This window comes from Perognathus longimembris, chromosome 25 (genome assembly GCF_023159225.1).
Source record: "Perognathus longimembris pacificus isolate PPM17 chromosome 25, ASM2315922v1, whole genome shotgun sequence".
Classification (NCBI taxonomy): Eukaryota; Metazoa; Chordata; class Mammalia; order Rodentia; family Heteromyidae; genus Perognathus; species Perognathus longimembris.
In genome coordinates, this window is record NC_063185.1 from 11,027,092 (window position 1) to 11,042,542 (window position 15,451).

At 40.2% G+C, this 15,451-nt stretch overlaps 1 pseudogene; it reads left to right on the top strand.

Annotated features, from left to right (window-relative positions):
- The first annotated feature begins 8,522 nt into the window (after positions 1 to 8,522).
- LOC125342221 lies at positions 8,523 to 9,887 on the top strand (annotated as a pseudogene).
- Positions 9,888 to 15,451: the final 5,564 nt, after the last annotated feature.

A 15,451-nucleotide genomic window follows, 5' to 3' on the forward strand; every position in this document is an offset into this window, starting at 1 on the left:
GATTTCAGAGTCTTTTTAATTGCTCAGTATAGAAATCAGACCAGGTTTCTAGTTTGTGGAATCCACAATATTAAAATCCAAGTGAGTCTAAAGAATCTATTCAATTACTTGAGGGTATAAAGGACAGGAAATGAAGTGATGAGTTTTTCTGGACTTAAGAGGGCAAAGTCTTTCCTGGAGCTAAAAATGTCTCATCCCAATAAAAGGGTGAGACTCTCTAGTATGTCATGAAGACATGAGTTGGTCCTGGGGCTGGAACTCTGTATCTATGTGTCTGATAATTCAGATTTGAATCAAAACCTGTACTGTCCTATGGCCAGCTGCCGTGTGTCAGCGGCTGATGGTGAGCATTCTACGAGGGCTTGTCACCGTAGGGATGTGGGGATGCCTTCCAACCCAACTGTCAGTCTGCTTTGAGCTTCCTAGCGGAGGCAGAGTTGAGGTGCTCTCAGAGGGATACCTACACTACTGCGAGATGGGAAACTTGAACTGTTGCTGCAGAAGTATGTACATGTTGACTTTCTCAATGCTGCCCTTTGAATGGTCTAGTTCCAATTTACTTACCACATAGTCTTAGTGTGTTTTCATCCTCCCCAATACCAATTTCTCTAATGATTTTTTTTCTTTGGCCAGTCCTGGGGCTTGAACTCAGGGCTTGAGCACTGACCCTGGCTTTTTGCTCAAGACTAGCACTCTACCACTTGAGTCACAGTGCCATTTCCAGCTTTTTCTGTGTATGTGGTACTGAGGAATTGAACCCAGGACTTCATGCATGCTAGGCAAGCACTCTATCGTTAAGCCACATTCCCAGTCCTCGCTAATGATTTTTAAGTATATTTCTTACATTTATAATATCGCTCAATTTTTATGTTGATTCCTCTTTGATGGCAGCTGTCCTAAAATGATGTACATTTAGAAAAATGAACATTTTCTAATATCAATATTGCAGATTTCCTTTTGGAGAATAAACACAAAGGTGCACAACCATACTGCTTTCATCAACTCAAGAGAAGGTTGACAATAAATGTAGAAATAGATAATCCACGAGAGGAGAATCACTGGCCAAACTCTTCTGAATGCCAAGGTCAAAACCCAAATCTAGCAAGGTTTAGTGAATCAAGTCTGTCACATTAACCACATGGGAAGTAGATTTGGGAGATTGTGTTTCAAGACCAGCTCACACCTTAGAGTCTATCTGGAAACTGTTTGGATCCGGAGGGACATGCTGTGTTCTCAGTAACAGAAGCAAGGACAAACAGGAGGATCATAATCTAGGCCAGCTCATGTACAAGAGAGGCCCTCTCTCAAAAATAACCAAGCCTGGTAGATAACTTGATTCACAAACCTGGGCCTCTGAGTTTAAAATCCCTAAGCCTCAACAGTTACTTTTCACAATTCTTTTTAATTTTAATTTATTTATTATTATTTTTTGACAGTCCTGGGGCTTGAACTCAGGGCCTGAGCACTGTCCCTGGCTTCTTTTTGCTCAAGGCTAGCACTCTGTCACTTGAGCCACAGTGCCACTTCTGGCCATTTTCTGTGTATGTGGTGCTGGGGAATCAAACCCAGGGCTTCATGTATACAAGGCAAGCGCTCTTGCCACTAGGCCATATTCCCAGCCCTTAATTTTTTATTTTTGTCAGTCACAGGCTTGAACTCTGAGCCTGGGTACTGTCCCTGAGCTCTTCAGCTCAAGTCTAGTGATCTACCTCTTGAACCACAGCACCACTTCTGGTTTTCTTGAGGTTCCTTGGAGATAGTCTCTCAGACTTTCCTGTCCGGGCTGGCTTTGAACCCTGATCCTCAGATCTCAACCTCCTGAGTAGCTGGGATTACAGGTGTGATCCACCAGGGCCCAGCGCAACATCTACTCTTAATGGCACATCTGAACACATTTTCATTGTGTAGATTATATATTTCACTTTTTAGAAAACAATTTCATTTTCCCAGTATGGTAATCTATGTATCTGATGAATTCAATTTTGAATCAAAACCTGTACTGTCCTATGGCCATGTGTCAGAGGCTGATGGTGAGCATTCTACGAGGGCCTGTCACCCTGGGGATGTGGGGATGCCTTCCAACCTAACTGTCACTCCACGTTGAGCGTCCTAGCAGAGGCAGTTGGGGTGCTCTCAGAGTGATACTTATACTGCTGCGAGATGGGAAACTTGAACTGTTGCTGCGAAAGTATGTACATGCTGACTTTCTCAATGCTGCCCTTTGAATGGTCTAGTTCCAATTTACTTACCACATTGTCCTAGTGTGTTTTCATCCTCCCCAATACCAATTTCTCTAATGATTTTTTTTCTTTGGCCAGTCCTGGGGCTTGAACTCAGGGCCTGAGCACTGTCCCTGGCTTCTTTTTGCTCCAGGATAGCACTCTGCCACTTGAGCCACAGCACCACTTCTGGCTGTTTTCTATATGTGTGGTGCTGAGGAATCGAACCCAGGGCTCCACGTATATGGGGTGAGCACTCTACCACTAGGCCATATTCCCAGCCCCAAGACAGATATTTTAAAGTATAAGATATACTACCAAAGGCACACTATACACATGTTACACACTATACACACTATGCACACTATACACACTATACACATGGACATGTTCTCAAATATCACACTATACTCCAGCATATGCACAAATATTAGGGGAAAAAAACCCCAATATTTTAATGGGAATAAATCATTACTTGTTAACCACCAAACCTCTAGCCAAGCAAGATGTCCACCCCTGAATTTACTGTAATACATTTGACAGGTTGTTGTTGCTGTCGTGAGGAATCACCACCTGTGAGATCGAGATCGTCGTCGAATAATCCAGACTATTATGGCAGAAGAATTCGTCTCTGGCCACCCAATAGTGGAGACCCTGAGCTAGAGCCAAATGAAGGTACTGGGGAAATTCAGTCATGTGTCCATTCAGTAATGACTAGGATAGAGTGTATTACGTTGCAAAAAAAAAAAAAAAAGATAACACCCCTTCACATTTTTGAAAAATTGTCATCATTAAGCACAGGTTAGAGACTGGGAGTCTGTTTGAGGAAGGAGTCATTGTGGATTCTTTCATACTGCAAAGGAAAAAAATGCCTTCTGGGAAATTGAACTGATTTTTAATCAAACCTTTAAGACTAGAAAAGTGAAAAAAAAAAAGAAATTTAAACCTCTTATTAAATTGAAGTGTAAAAACACCATTACTGGAAATGAATTGGGAATTGAGGGCTTTCAGAAATGTGGACTGGATTGTCAGGCCTATATTAGGTCCTGGACCTTAATGCCAAGTATTTTTACTGATGAAAAGTTGTTTCAATGAAAAGTATATTAGGAATCAGAACTTGTAGTCCACTTGAGAGTTTTACCATTTGAAAAATGTGATACTTGCATGAAACTGTTTGAATCTTGTTAGTCTCCCCTTATTCCTAGACGTGAAGCTAGAATTTTTCCCTTTTGATAAAGGAAGGGAACAAGAGCATGTTATTTTGTATATTGATGAATAGTAACTAGTGATAAACTTGAAATGCTAGACTAGATGACAAACTTAATCCTAGGTATAGTCTTATGAAAATGTATCTCTTAATTATTTTTGAACTATATTCACGTTTTCCAAGATATTTTAAGTTATGTATTTTTTTTTCAGAGCTGCTTCATATTTTGGGGCTACTTTTTATTTTTAATTGTGGTGTAATTCCTAAGGGGCTAAGTTGTCTGATAAGGCTTCCTATAACTATGGCTGGATGTCTTCCAAGATGGACTGTTTTACTGTTTTAGAGTCATTTCTAAAGTTATGTGGTCATTAACTTTGGGAGCTGTTTTGCATATGAGTGTTGATACAAATTAAAACCCAAGTTGACCTCAACTTCCATCACCACATTGAATGTTGACAGTGGAAGGAATACCTTGCCTTCAGTATGCTATTACTTCTGGACTGATAGCTAAGGAGGAAACTTAATTGTCTTTGGTGCATAAATCAGAAAAACTAACAGCTGTTGTGTGTAGTGTCCTTGTTCACCTCAGAAGATGAAGTGAGCTAGCTGATAGTGTTAATTCAGATTTAAGAAATGATCTGAATCTTGGTTTGTGTAAATTTACAATATACCTGAAATATTAACTGAATCAGATAGCTCTTACAGTTTCATATGTGTACATAGGCTCCTGGTCCCACATCCACTAGTTACTGAACTTTGGCATTGTAACATTACAACAATGTTTTGTTGCACCAATTTTATAAATTTTTACAGTGCAATACTTGTTATTTTTCTGAGGCAAACCAAAGGTATATTTCTCAAGGTTCATGCTGCTTTTGTTAGAAGCATTTGACGGAGGATCTTTTTATATATGTGTAGTAGATTAAAAAATTGTAAACCATGTACCAATATTTTTAGTTGAAGTAGTGTAGGGTAAGTTAAGCTTAAATTGCATTCTATTAACCGATACTGTAAGCATAGTTACACTGAAATAAAGTTTAAAGAAAAGATAACAGTGTCAGGCTATGCTCTTCTATATTTAACGTGTACAAATTTTAATTCATACAATCGCTTAAGTGAAGATATATTTACAACATAAAATGCTGTACATTAAAAATGATTTTCTCTAAATGGCAATTGTTTGTCTTCTGTGCAGAAACTTTTTTAATTGGATGTTACTTGTCAATACTTGTTTTTAAATTTTCTAGGCAGAAAATAATTTATATGTATATGATCTAGAGTTTTTTCTATATTTTACTGTGTCCAGAAAATATTGTCTTGTGTGTACATGTTCTAGTTTTCTCTGCACTTTGCTGTAGAGGTTCCATTAGTTGACATTCTACATTCAGATCTTTGATCCATTTTGAAATCATTGCAGTCTCCTACAAATTGATAGTTTTCCCTATGCTATTCATTGAAGATGGTGCGTTTTTCTCCTTTTCCAAAAAAGAAATGGCTGTATCTATGTGGTTGAATTCCTGGGACGACTATTTTGTTTGATAAGTCTTTGTATCTGTGTTCTTGCTGGTAAAATTCTACTTTTTATTTTATTTTTTACAATAGCTCTGTAGTATAACTTAAAATCCACTATTTTTGTGCTACTAGAGACTGAACTCAGAGTTGGTAATATGGGCCCTGGGTTCAATTCCTCAGCACCACACACATAGAAAAGGCCAGAAGTGGCACTGTAGCTCAAGTGGCAGAGTGCTGTCCTTGAGCAAAAAAGAAGCCAATGACAGTGCTCAGGCCCTGAGTTCAAGCCCCAGGACTGGTAAAAAAAAATGTATATTGAACTCGTGGGGCTGTGATTACTAGTCTGATGCACTTCCACATTTGCTATACATCTAATAATAAATATGGTATTTTGATACCTCCAGTATTGTTTATGCTTAGGAAAAGCATTTTTTATGCTAGTCCTGGGGCTTGAACTCTGTGCTTTAGCACTTTCCCTGAAAAATAGTGCTCAAAGCAAGTGATGGTACCACTTTGTTCCACAGCTTCACTTCTGACTTTTGGTCATTAATTGAAGATAAGCACCCAAGCTGGCCTAGAACCATTATCTTCAGATTTCAGCCTCCAGAGTAGCTAGGATTACAGGCATGAGCCAGCAGTGTCTGGGCTCAGTTATGCTTTTGATCTTTGGTATCTTTTATATTTCCATGTTAATTTTAGAATTTAACTTTTTTTAATGGAGAAAAAAGCAAATTTACTAAAATATTTCTTTATTTGAATAAGGTCAATGTCATTTCTTAAATTCCACCTAGCATCAAATAACAGGGAAAAAAAGTAGACAAAATGTTATCCAATTGAAACTTGGCAGTGGATAGAAAACTTTTTTAAACTTTAAGTAATATCATAGAGAAATATATTAATTAGGGCTGGGGATATGGCCTAGTGGCAAGAGTGCCTGCCTCATATACATGAGGCCCTGGGTTCGATTCCCCAGCACCACATATACAGAAAATGGCCAGAAGTGGCGCTGTGACTCAAGTGGCAGAGTGCTAGCCTTGAGCAAAAAGAAGCCAGGGACAGTGCTCAGGCCCTGAGTCCAAGCCCCAGGACTGGCCAAAAAAACAAAAAACAACAACAAAAAAAACCCAGAAATATATTAATTAAACAGGCAACATACAGATCTAAAAAGTTGCAAGTGCTTATTTTACACTGGATCTTATAAATAAAAAATTCCCAATATAATAATTTGTTCACTATCTCCCTTCGATAAGTACATGGACAGGGAAAGATTATCACATCTTAGTATGACAACTGCTATTTGTGTTCTTTACAAAGATCTCTATAGAGCAACAGGACAGGCAATCCCTTATTCAAGTAGTTTCTATTTTCCTCATGTCATAAGAAAGTACATTTGTCTGAGACAGAATGTCACCACAATCACATAAGGAAAGCAAGAAGCTTTAGCAGGTGGGCTTCACAATGGATTTCTCATAACATCAGTATGATCTGAAGATGACTTTTGAAGTTTCAAAGTCATCACCAAGTACCAATAGGTATAGGGAACAACCTGGATTTAGTTTGTTTCTGATAATAAACGGAGAGTTTTAGGAAAATTGCAAGTATAAAAGAAGAGTGCACCACTGCTAATTTCATAGCTAATGAAAATATTAGATTATGATCTCAGCTAGCTTGCTTTTTCTTTTGCCTTTCTTTTCTTTCTTTCTCTTTCATGCTGGTATTGGGGCATGAATTCAGGGCCTGGGTGCTGGTCCCTTAGCTTTTTTGCTCAAGGCTGGTGCTCTACTACTTGAGCCATAGCACTACTTCCAGCTCTTTGGGTGGTTAATTGGTGAGTGGAAAAGTTTTGTAGACTTTTCCACTTGAGTTTTCCTTCTGCTATGTTTCACTTTTCAGTTTGGAAGGAAAGAGATGAGGTCCTTTTTGCCTAAAAATGCCATTTAGGTGGAAGCATTCCTCTAGTAATGATTTTTCGTAGATATTTTACCTGGTGGTATTCATTAGGCCACCTTCCCAGCCCCCTTCCGTTATTTCTGAATCACATGGCAATATCTCCTTCTCAGTCTGTCACATCCAGTTCATAAAGGAACACAGATACTACAGGATGGGTGGATATACTTTTCCAGTGAATCTTAAATGGTTAACTGATCTCTGTGATGATGCCATATTATCCACTATAGAGGTTCTGGCCTTAGGTTTTCAATTTATCATGTATTTTAAGCAACCTATTTGGCATATAACATAGCTGTTTAATTCTAATCTAGTCTTGGTTATTTTTTTCTCATGGTCTCTTAAGAACTCACAAAGATGTATTCCTGTGTTTTGTTTTGTTTTTTGTCAGTTGTGGGGCTTGAACTCAGGGCCTGGGTGATGTCCCTGCGCTTTTTCACTCAAATCTAGCGCTCTACCACTTTGAGTCACAGCACCATTTCCAGTTTTCTGGTGATTAACTGTAGATAAGAGTCTCATGGGGGGCTGGGAATATGGCTTAGCAGTAGAGTGCTTGCTTTGCATGCATGAAGCCCTGGGTTTGATTCCTCAGCACCACATAAACAGAAAAGGCCGGAAGTGGCACTGTGGCTCAAATGCTAGAGTGCTAGCCTTGAGCAAAAGAAGCTCAGGGACAGTGCTCAGGCCCAGAGTTCATGCCCCAGGATTGGCAAAAAAAAAAAAAAAAAAAAGAGAGAATACATATGAGAGTATATGGTGAGAGTAATGTATGAGAGACTATTTGGGGAGGGGAGAGAAAAACCGATTTTGGAGGTGATCAACAAAATAATTGAAATGGAGTTCAGCTTCTGAAAGGAAAGAGGAGGAGATAGATCTGGTCTTTATTAAGTATATGGTCTCTGCATGAATCTTAGTGCTCACACACCATTTAAACACTACCTCATGGAATAGGATTCCTTTAGAAGGAAAAGTGAAGTTTTTCATGCTTTTCATTTATTTTCTCCTTCCTCATATTCCTGTCTTATGTCCATACCAATGAACTGATCCTAAATAATCCCAAGCAACACTGTCATTGTACTGACCATTAATCTGCACCTTCCTAGCTGCCTCTGAGACTACACAGGATTCTGTTCCTCAAGCCAGGACCAGCGAGGAGGATCAACTGAAAGCTGAGGTACAGGTGTGCTTGTCTTTATGTGACACACAAGTATTGCTCTGTTTTTCATGGTCAAATCTATTACACTATGATCCTGTAAACATGTACGATAAATCATATTCATTTTATTTAAGGGACTGTGAAGGGACAAATTTTCCAACTGGGATCTGATTGTGGTCAACATTAAAAATTGCCTTTAGAAGTGTAATTGTGACTCAGATGGTAGATAGCTACCCTGGAGTGGAAAGAGAGAAAGAGAGAGGAAAACAACTGGCTTTAGTAATTGATAAGAGTTATCACAGGAGGAGGAAGATGGCGGCGGGGGCGAGGTGAGGTGTTGGCAGTGGCGAGGGCTTCGGCCGCGGGGTGGTGGGGGGACACGCGGCTATGGCCCACGCCGTCAGCCGGGGTGGATAAAGAGGCGTGGCGCCGCTAGTGCGGGCGGGCAGGCTGGCGGGAGCATGACTGGATGTAAGAGCTGATGTGGCGGGTGCTGCAAGCACTGTCCTGCCTGCACCGCGCGCTCACCTCGCGGCTTCACCTGCGCTTTGGCACCTGGAACTGTATCTGGCGGCACTGCTGTCGCGCGGCCTCCGCCGCGGTCCTAGCGCTGCTCGGCTTCACGCTCCGCAAGCCCCTGGCGGGAGGCCAGAACCGCCGGTTCCTGCGGCGCCCGCGCGGGGGGGGGGGGGGGGGGGGGAGGGCCGGGCCCGGCCGCTGCCCACCCCCGGCTGCGCTGGCGCGCGGACGGCGGGACCCTGGAGAAGCTGCCAGTGCACATGGGCCTGGTGGTCACGGAGGAGGGGCTGGAGCTCAGCTTCTCGGACATCGCGAGCCTCGTGGTGTGGTGTATGGCCGCGGGGATCTCCTACATTAGCGTCTACGACCACCAAGGAGTTTTCAGAAGAAATAATTCCAGATTGATGGATGAAATTTTAAAACAGCAGAAGGAACTTCTGGGCCTAGATTGTTCCAAATACTCAACAGAGTTCGCAAATAGTAATGAAAAAGACGATCGAGTTTTAAATTGCCATTTGGCTGTGAAGGTGCTGTCCCCAGAAGATGGAAAAGCAGATGTTGTGAGAGCTGCTCACGACTTCTGCCAGTTAGTAGCCAAGCAGCAAAAGACATCCACAAATTTGGATGTAGATATGTTAGACAGTGTACTTAGTTCAAGTGGTTTTCCTGATCCTGATTAAGTGTTGAAATTTGGTCCTGTGGACAGCACATTAGGCTTTCTTCCCTGGAAAATCAGATTGACTGAAATTGTCTCTTTGCCTTCCCACCTAAACATCAGCTATGAGGACTTTTTCTCTGCCCTTCGTCAGTATGCAGCCTGTGAACAGCGTCTGGGAAAGTAATGATCCCCGGTGTGCAATTTGATTTCAGGCTTTTGGAGAAAAGGATTCAAGTGACTCTGATGTTTACAAAGCACCTATGAAACCCTGTATACACCTAGTTCATATTCCTCATAATTTATCAACAAACACAAAAAATTGTCTTACTTGAGAGTGAATGAGTGTGTGGGTGTGTATCTGTGTGTGTGTGCGCGTGCGTATGGAAATAAACTTATAAATGGGGGAATGTTGGAGAGCGAAGTACACAAACCTGCAACTTGGAGCAGATAGCAGCGATGTTTTAGGAGCTGAGATTTCAGATGAAAAACTTCAGCCCATGCCGCTTCCCTGTTTCTGTGGGGAGGGGAGGGAATGATTGGAGCTGTCTCAGTTGTCGTGTGGGGTTGAAGAAGGAATACCTTTTGTCCAGTCTTTTTCTAGTGACCAAACTTTTATTTTTAAGAATAATGTATGGACTTGTTGAATGGAAACAGTTTGAGGAGCTTCAGGGAATGAAGTTGTTCAAAGCATCCTCATTAGGCACAGGGAATACCTGTCTTCAGCTGTCCGTCCATTTCATTTCTTTATTAGAATTCAAGTAATGTAACTTGAGAGTATTGCTCTGGTGTCTGTTCTGAGGGGTGAAGATCATTTGAAAAAGAACTCATACACTGAAGTACAGAATTTAAAATTTTACTTATTAAATTCTTAAATATTGATTTAGTCAAATCAGTAAAGCAAATGTTGTAATCTTAAAAGTCAAGGTAAAAAAAATTCCAAAAAAATAAAGTTAAGTTTTGATTTTTTAAAATAATGAATAATATCCATGTAATGCCCAAAGTTAGTTTAAAAATGTTTCCATGAGTTATTTTTATTTAAAGTAAGTAACCATTTGACAAATTCCCAAGGTGGTTATCTTCCCCACCCCCCAAAGTAATTGGTTGTTCTTTGGAATAACACTTGGGATTTTTATTCACTAAATATGCCTGTGGTAACTTAGTATAAAAGGTAAGTTCAGGGCTGGGGATATGGCCTAGTGGCAAGAGAGCTTGCCTCGTATACATGAGGCCCTGGGTTCGATTCCCCAGAACCACATATACAGAAAACAGCCAGAAGTGGCGCTGTGGCTCAAGTGGCAGAGTGTTAGCCTTGAGCAAAAGGAAGCCAGGGACAGTGCTCAAGCCCTGAGTCCAAGGCCCAGGACTGGCCAAAAAAACAAAACAAAACAAAAAGGTAAGTTCAACTGAGGCCTGTATAGGAAATAAAATATTACCAGAGTCTGTGAAAATATTTAATTTTACATGTTCTCTCTCATGGCAGAGAACAGCACTGGTTCTGTTACTTTAAAAAATGAATAAGTGATTTCTTGATATGTGTTTTAATAGTATTCCCTCACTGCTGACCCTTGAACAGAAACTATTTGTATTTGATGAATGTTTTCCAAAAAATCTTATTGAGAAGTATATAATGCTTATGTACATTTAGAATGGATTAGCTTAAATACTAGGTTTCAGAAATCTGCAAAATAACAATGGAAGGCTGGATTTAGAAAGCATGGTCTGGAATTGCTTGACAGATTCTAAAGTGATGAAGAAAAAAATGTTTCAACTTTGAATTACAAAACCCCATTTATGATTTTTAAAATATACTTGAAATAAAAGTGATTAAACTAAATTTTGGTCCAGTGACATTACTTTACACTTCATGGTTGTTTGTACAGCTTTTTGTAGTGTCTTAATAAATTTATTGCCAAAATTTTGTGTGAAGTTATAACATAACTGAACTTTGAGAATTTCCCACTTCTGTCCCCTATAATGTGATCCATAGCCTATTGGTTTTCTTTTGCAGGGGGAGTAAGGTTAATTTATGACAAATTATCTAGTCAAATTATCCATTGAGATATAGCCTACGTGTTGAAAGATGAGTTTTTATGCCTTTCTTCCATTTTATAATAGCATGCACACAGCAAAAATAAATGTACATGACTAAGGTCTGTTGTCATAGGAAGAAGGTTTTAAAATAAATGACTAAGGTTTTGCAATCAAGTATAGGAGGTGAATTGCTAGTTCAGTCTCTACAACTCAATTAGCACTGGTCATTGAAGAACTCCTGCAAAAATCATCTCGAGTTCTGCATCATAGGGCTCCCTTTGCACTCCCAAGAGGTGGTGATGAAAGGAAAGTATATTATCTTTACATTATTTTTGACACTCCCTACAACAGGAAATTTACCAAACTCAACTGGCTTGATAGATAGCAGCTTGATAGAGCACAGCAAGAAGCTGGAGAACTTTTAATTCCATTCTGGATTCTGGTTGTGGTTTGCTTCTTGAAATTTACTGTTACAAAGGTTAAAGGGTGGTTTTTATGTGAATACCAAATGGCATATTGTGACTAAGGCTTGAGAATGCCTATTTCTCAGAGGAAAATGGTAAATTAATGAATACTTATAATTAAATCTTGGAATGTATGTTACTTAATTAGCTCCTGCCTTTTGTGTGAAGGTCTGATGCACAGTTGGTTAACTTTTTGTGATATTTTGTATGGCTGTCAACAGTGGCAACATGTAAATAATATGTACAGCAAGTTTTTATGATTAAGGAATCAAATTTATTGAATTTTATTATTGAAAATTGAACCATGTATGAATAAAAACAATAAAATATACTCTTTTCATGGAAAAAAAAGTTATCACAATAAACTTTATCCACAGCAGCATTTTTAAATCCTTGAAAAACTGTAATTGCCAAAAAGAAAGATAAAAAATGTCTTCAGTCAAGCACAGCCCATAAAGGACTCATATCTCTTTGCAATGATACTTTTGCTATGTATCATTGGACTCTCTCTTGGTCATGCGGCTTGAACTCTGGGCCTGGACACTGTCCTTGAGCTTTTCAAATCAAGGCCAGTGCTGTACAACTTTGAACCACAGCATCACTTCCGGTTTTCTGGTGGTTCATTGGAGAGCAGAGGCTCACGAACTTTCCTGCCTGGGCTGGCTTTGAACCACGATCCTGAGATCTCAGCCTTCTGAGTAGCTGGGATTACAGGCTTCAGCCACTGGCATTGGGTTTGTGCTCCCTTGACTTGATTGGTTTCCCATCTGTTTTCTAATGCCACCAAATGATAAGACCAGGGCGTAGGACACAGAACAGCCTCATTTTCACAGTAACTTCTTTCTGTCATTACAGGTGGATGAAGGAGGAAGTGCAAATGACAATGAAAATGGCCCAAGTCACATGCAAGTGACTGATCTGCATGGTGAGAAGGGTAAGAATGCCTTGTCTCTTCTTATGATCTGCTAGCCTGATGGTAGATTCCTTCACAATATATACTTGTGCATATCAAGGAGAGAGATTACATGTTATAGGAGAAACCACAGGGATTCAGAGGCTTTACATTTAGAGTACACATACTCCAGAGAATGAATCAGGGACTAAGAAAACTACATTGTGCTACAGGTGTGTTGGCGGTAATTCTACTCAACAGAACACAACAGGAACCTAAGCCAATGCCAGATAGTCAGAGCTTTAAGAAACAGAATCATTATGAATTAAGACATTATATTCCTCAACTTTCACCCTGTGTTCCATCTATGAGAACCTTATGGTGGTGCAGCATCACAAGGAGAAAAAATTGTTAGGGGTTGGAAGTGTGGCACTGTTGGTAGAGCATCAGTCAATGAACCAAAATGTCAGATCAAGTCCACTGGAGGAGGGCAGAGAAAATGAGGGAAGGAGTAACACTGTTCCAAAAGAAATGCACTCTTTACCCTACTGTAACCCCTCTGTATATCATCTTTATAATAAAAAAATGATTAAAAAAGGAAAGTAAAAGGCAAAAATACAGAGTTCAAGTACTGCTGGGCACTGTTGGCTTACACCTGTAATCACTGTAGAGGCTGAGATCTGCAGGTCAGGGTTCAAAGCCAGCCTGGGCAGGAAAGTGCATAAGACTCTTATTTCAAAGTAACTACCAGAAAACTGGATGTAGCACTGTGGTTCTGAGTGGCAGAGTGTTAGCCTTGGGCAAAAGATTTCAGGGACAGCAGCCTGACTCCAAGTTCAAGCCCCACAAATGACACAAAAAATAAAGAGTTCATGTCCAAAATCTCAGATTAAAAAAAAGAAAAAGAAAGAAAAGAAAAATAAGGGCTAAGAATGTGGCATAAGGGTACAGTGCTCACGTAGCATGAATGAAGCCCTGGGTTTGATTCTTTGGTACCACATAAACAGAAAAAGCCAGAAGTGGGTTTGTGGTTCAAGTGGTAGAGCACTAGCCTTGAGCCCAGAGAGGCTCAGGGACAGAGCCCAGGTCCTGAGTTTAAGCCCCAGGACCAGAAAAATAAAAATAAGAATAAGCCAACTATCCAGATGCCTGTGGCCCAGACCTATAATCCTGGCTACTCAGGAGGCTGAGATCTAAGGAACGTTTGTGAGACTCATCTCCTACTAAATACCAAAAGAGCTCACAGTGGATCTATGGCACCAGAGATAGAATGCTGCCTTGAGCAGAAAGCTAAGGGACAGCACCCAGGCACTAAGTTCAAGTCTCAGGATTGGATTGCCCCCCCCCCACCAAAAAAAGGGAAAAGAAGATGGTTAGAAATTAGGAAAGAAAGTTTTGGGTAGGGAAGTGAGATAAGTTAATATTGTGAAGGCCAATTCATAAAGTGCCTACGTCTGTTCAGACTAAGATAAGGCACAGCCTTGATTTCAGGAAAATAGGAGTCAAATGGATAATTTGTCCTGTCCCTTTCTCCTTCCTTTCTCAGATGACACCATCGCTGTCTTTCCTGAGGAACCCTCCTCCAATAATACAGACGATGTGGAGAGAGAGACCACCAATGAGAACGTAAGCCTTGCTTCTGACTCTTGTGTATCCTATAATCTGCCAACTACTCTTTCTTAGTTCTCTCTTTACAGAATATTCCCCTCCGCTTTTCCCGTGTTCCTCTAAAGACTTTGGTTTACAATAAACATTTGACTTTCTGAGCTCCTCAAGGTTTGTTACTCATATCTATGCTTCTTCATTCCATTTCCAACCAAATGTCAGCATCTTTTGGAAACTTGTCTTTGGTTACTTTTGTCTTTTCTTTGGAGAGTCCATTCAATTCTCATGGACCACAGTTAGTGTGTCAATTTAGTGCCATTGGTTGTCTGTCATTGAGCTCTACATTGTAAATCATGGGCCAGTAAATCATGTGGTGGTGTACAGGAAATAATGAGGATACTCAATGTTCTAAGACACCACTCATGTGCAACTAGCAGGTCTCAGGATGAATGTGTTATACAGTAGGGGTGGCAGAGCAGTGCTATTTCTGGGTGTTATCCCTGAGCTCTTCAAGCTCAAGGCTAGACCTCTACCACTGTAGCCACACTACCACTTCTGGTTTTCTGGTGGTTCATTGGAGATAAGAGTCTCACGGACTTTCCTGCCCAGGCTGGCTTTGAACTGCAATCCTCAGATCTCAGCCTCCGGAGTAGGTAGGATTACAGGCGTGATCCACCCAGTGCCCAGCAGACATAAATTCTTGAACATAGAGCGGCCATCCTACTGGTCCTATGTCCATTATCAATTCTTCTAATTTGAACTTGTTTGTTTTAAAAATGTTTGTTCTTCTCTTTCATTATGTTGTAAATATGTTCATAGTAAACAATATTTCCTTACTGCATGTTGTAATAAAATTCTCTTCAGATACACAAGTTTTGTAGGACAAACCACTTAAAAAGAGGTAGCACTTTTTTTGGATTATAAAGCAATCATTCTAGTGACCTCCTTCATAACCCATTTTTCCCCCACATTGCTCATGTTGACATATTGAATACAGTTACTACCTACTTAGTACTTGCCAATTGTTTTTAGGTCTGTGCTTCTCTAGGTATTTTGTTGACAGAAATCTTTTTATCCCAGTAGAAGGGATCAAACAATAAAAATGACCTCTGTCTCCAATGTCTTGGAGGGTAAGATAGTTTGGCTGGAACCTAATTTATTATCCCCATGACTCCTCATGTGCTCTTCAGTGTTCTCTGTCCGTTTTAGCACTCAGGGTTTCTTTCTCAATGTAGGGTTTT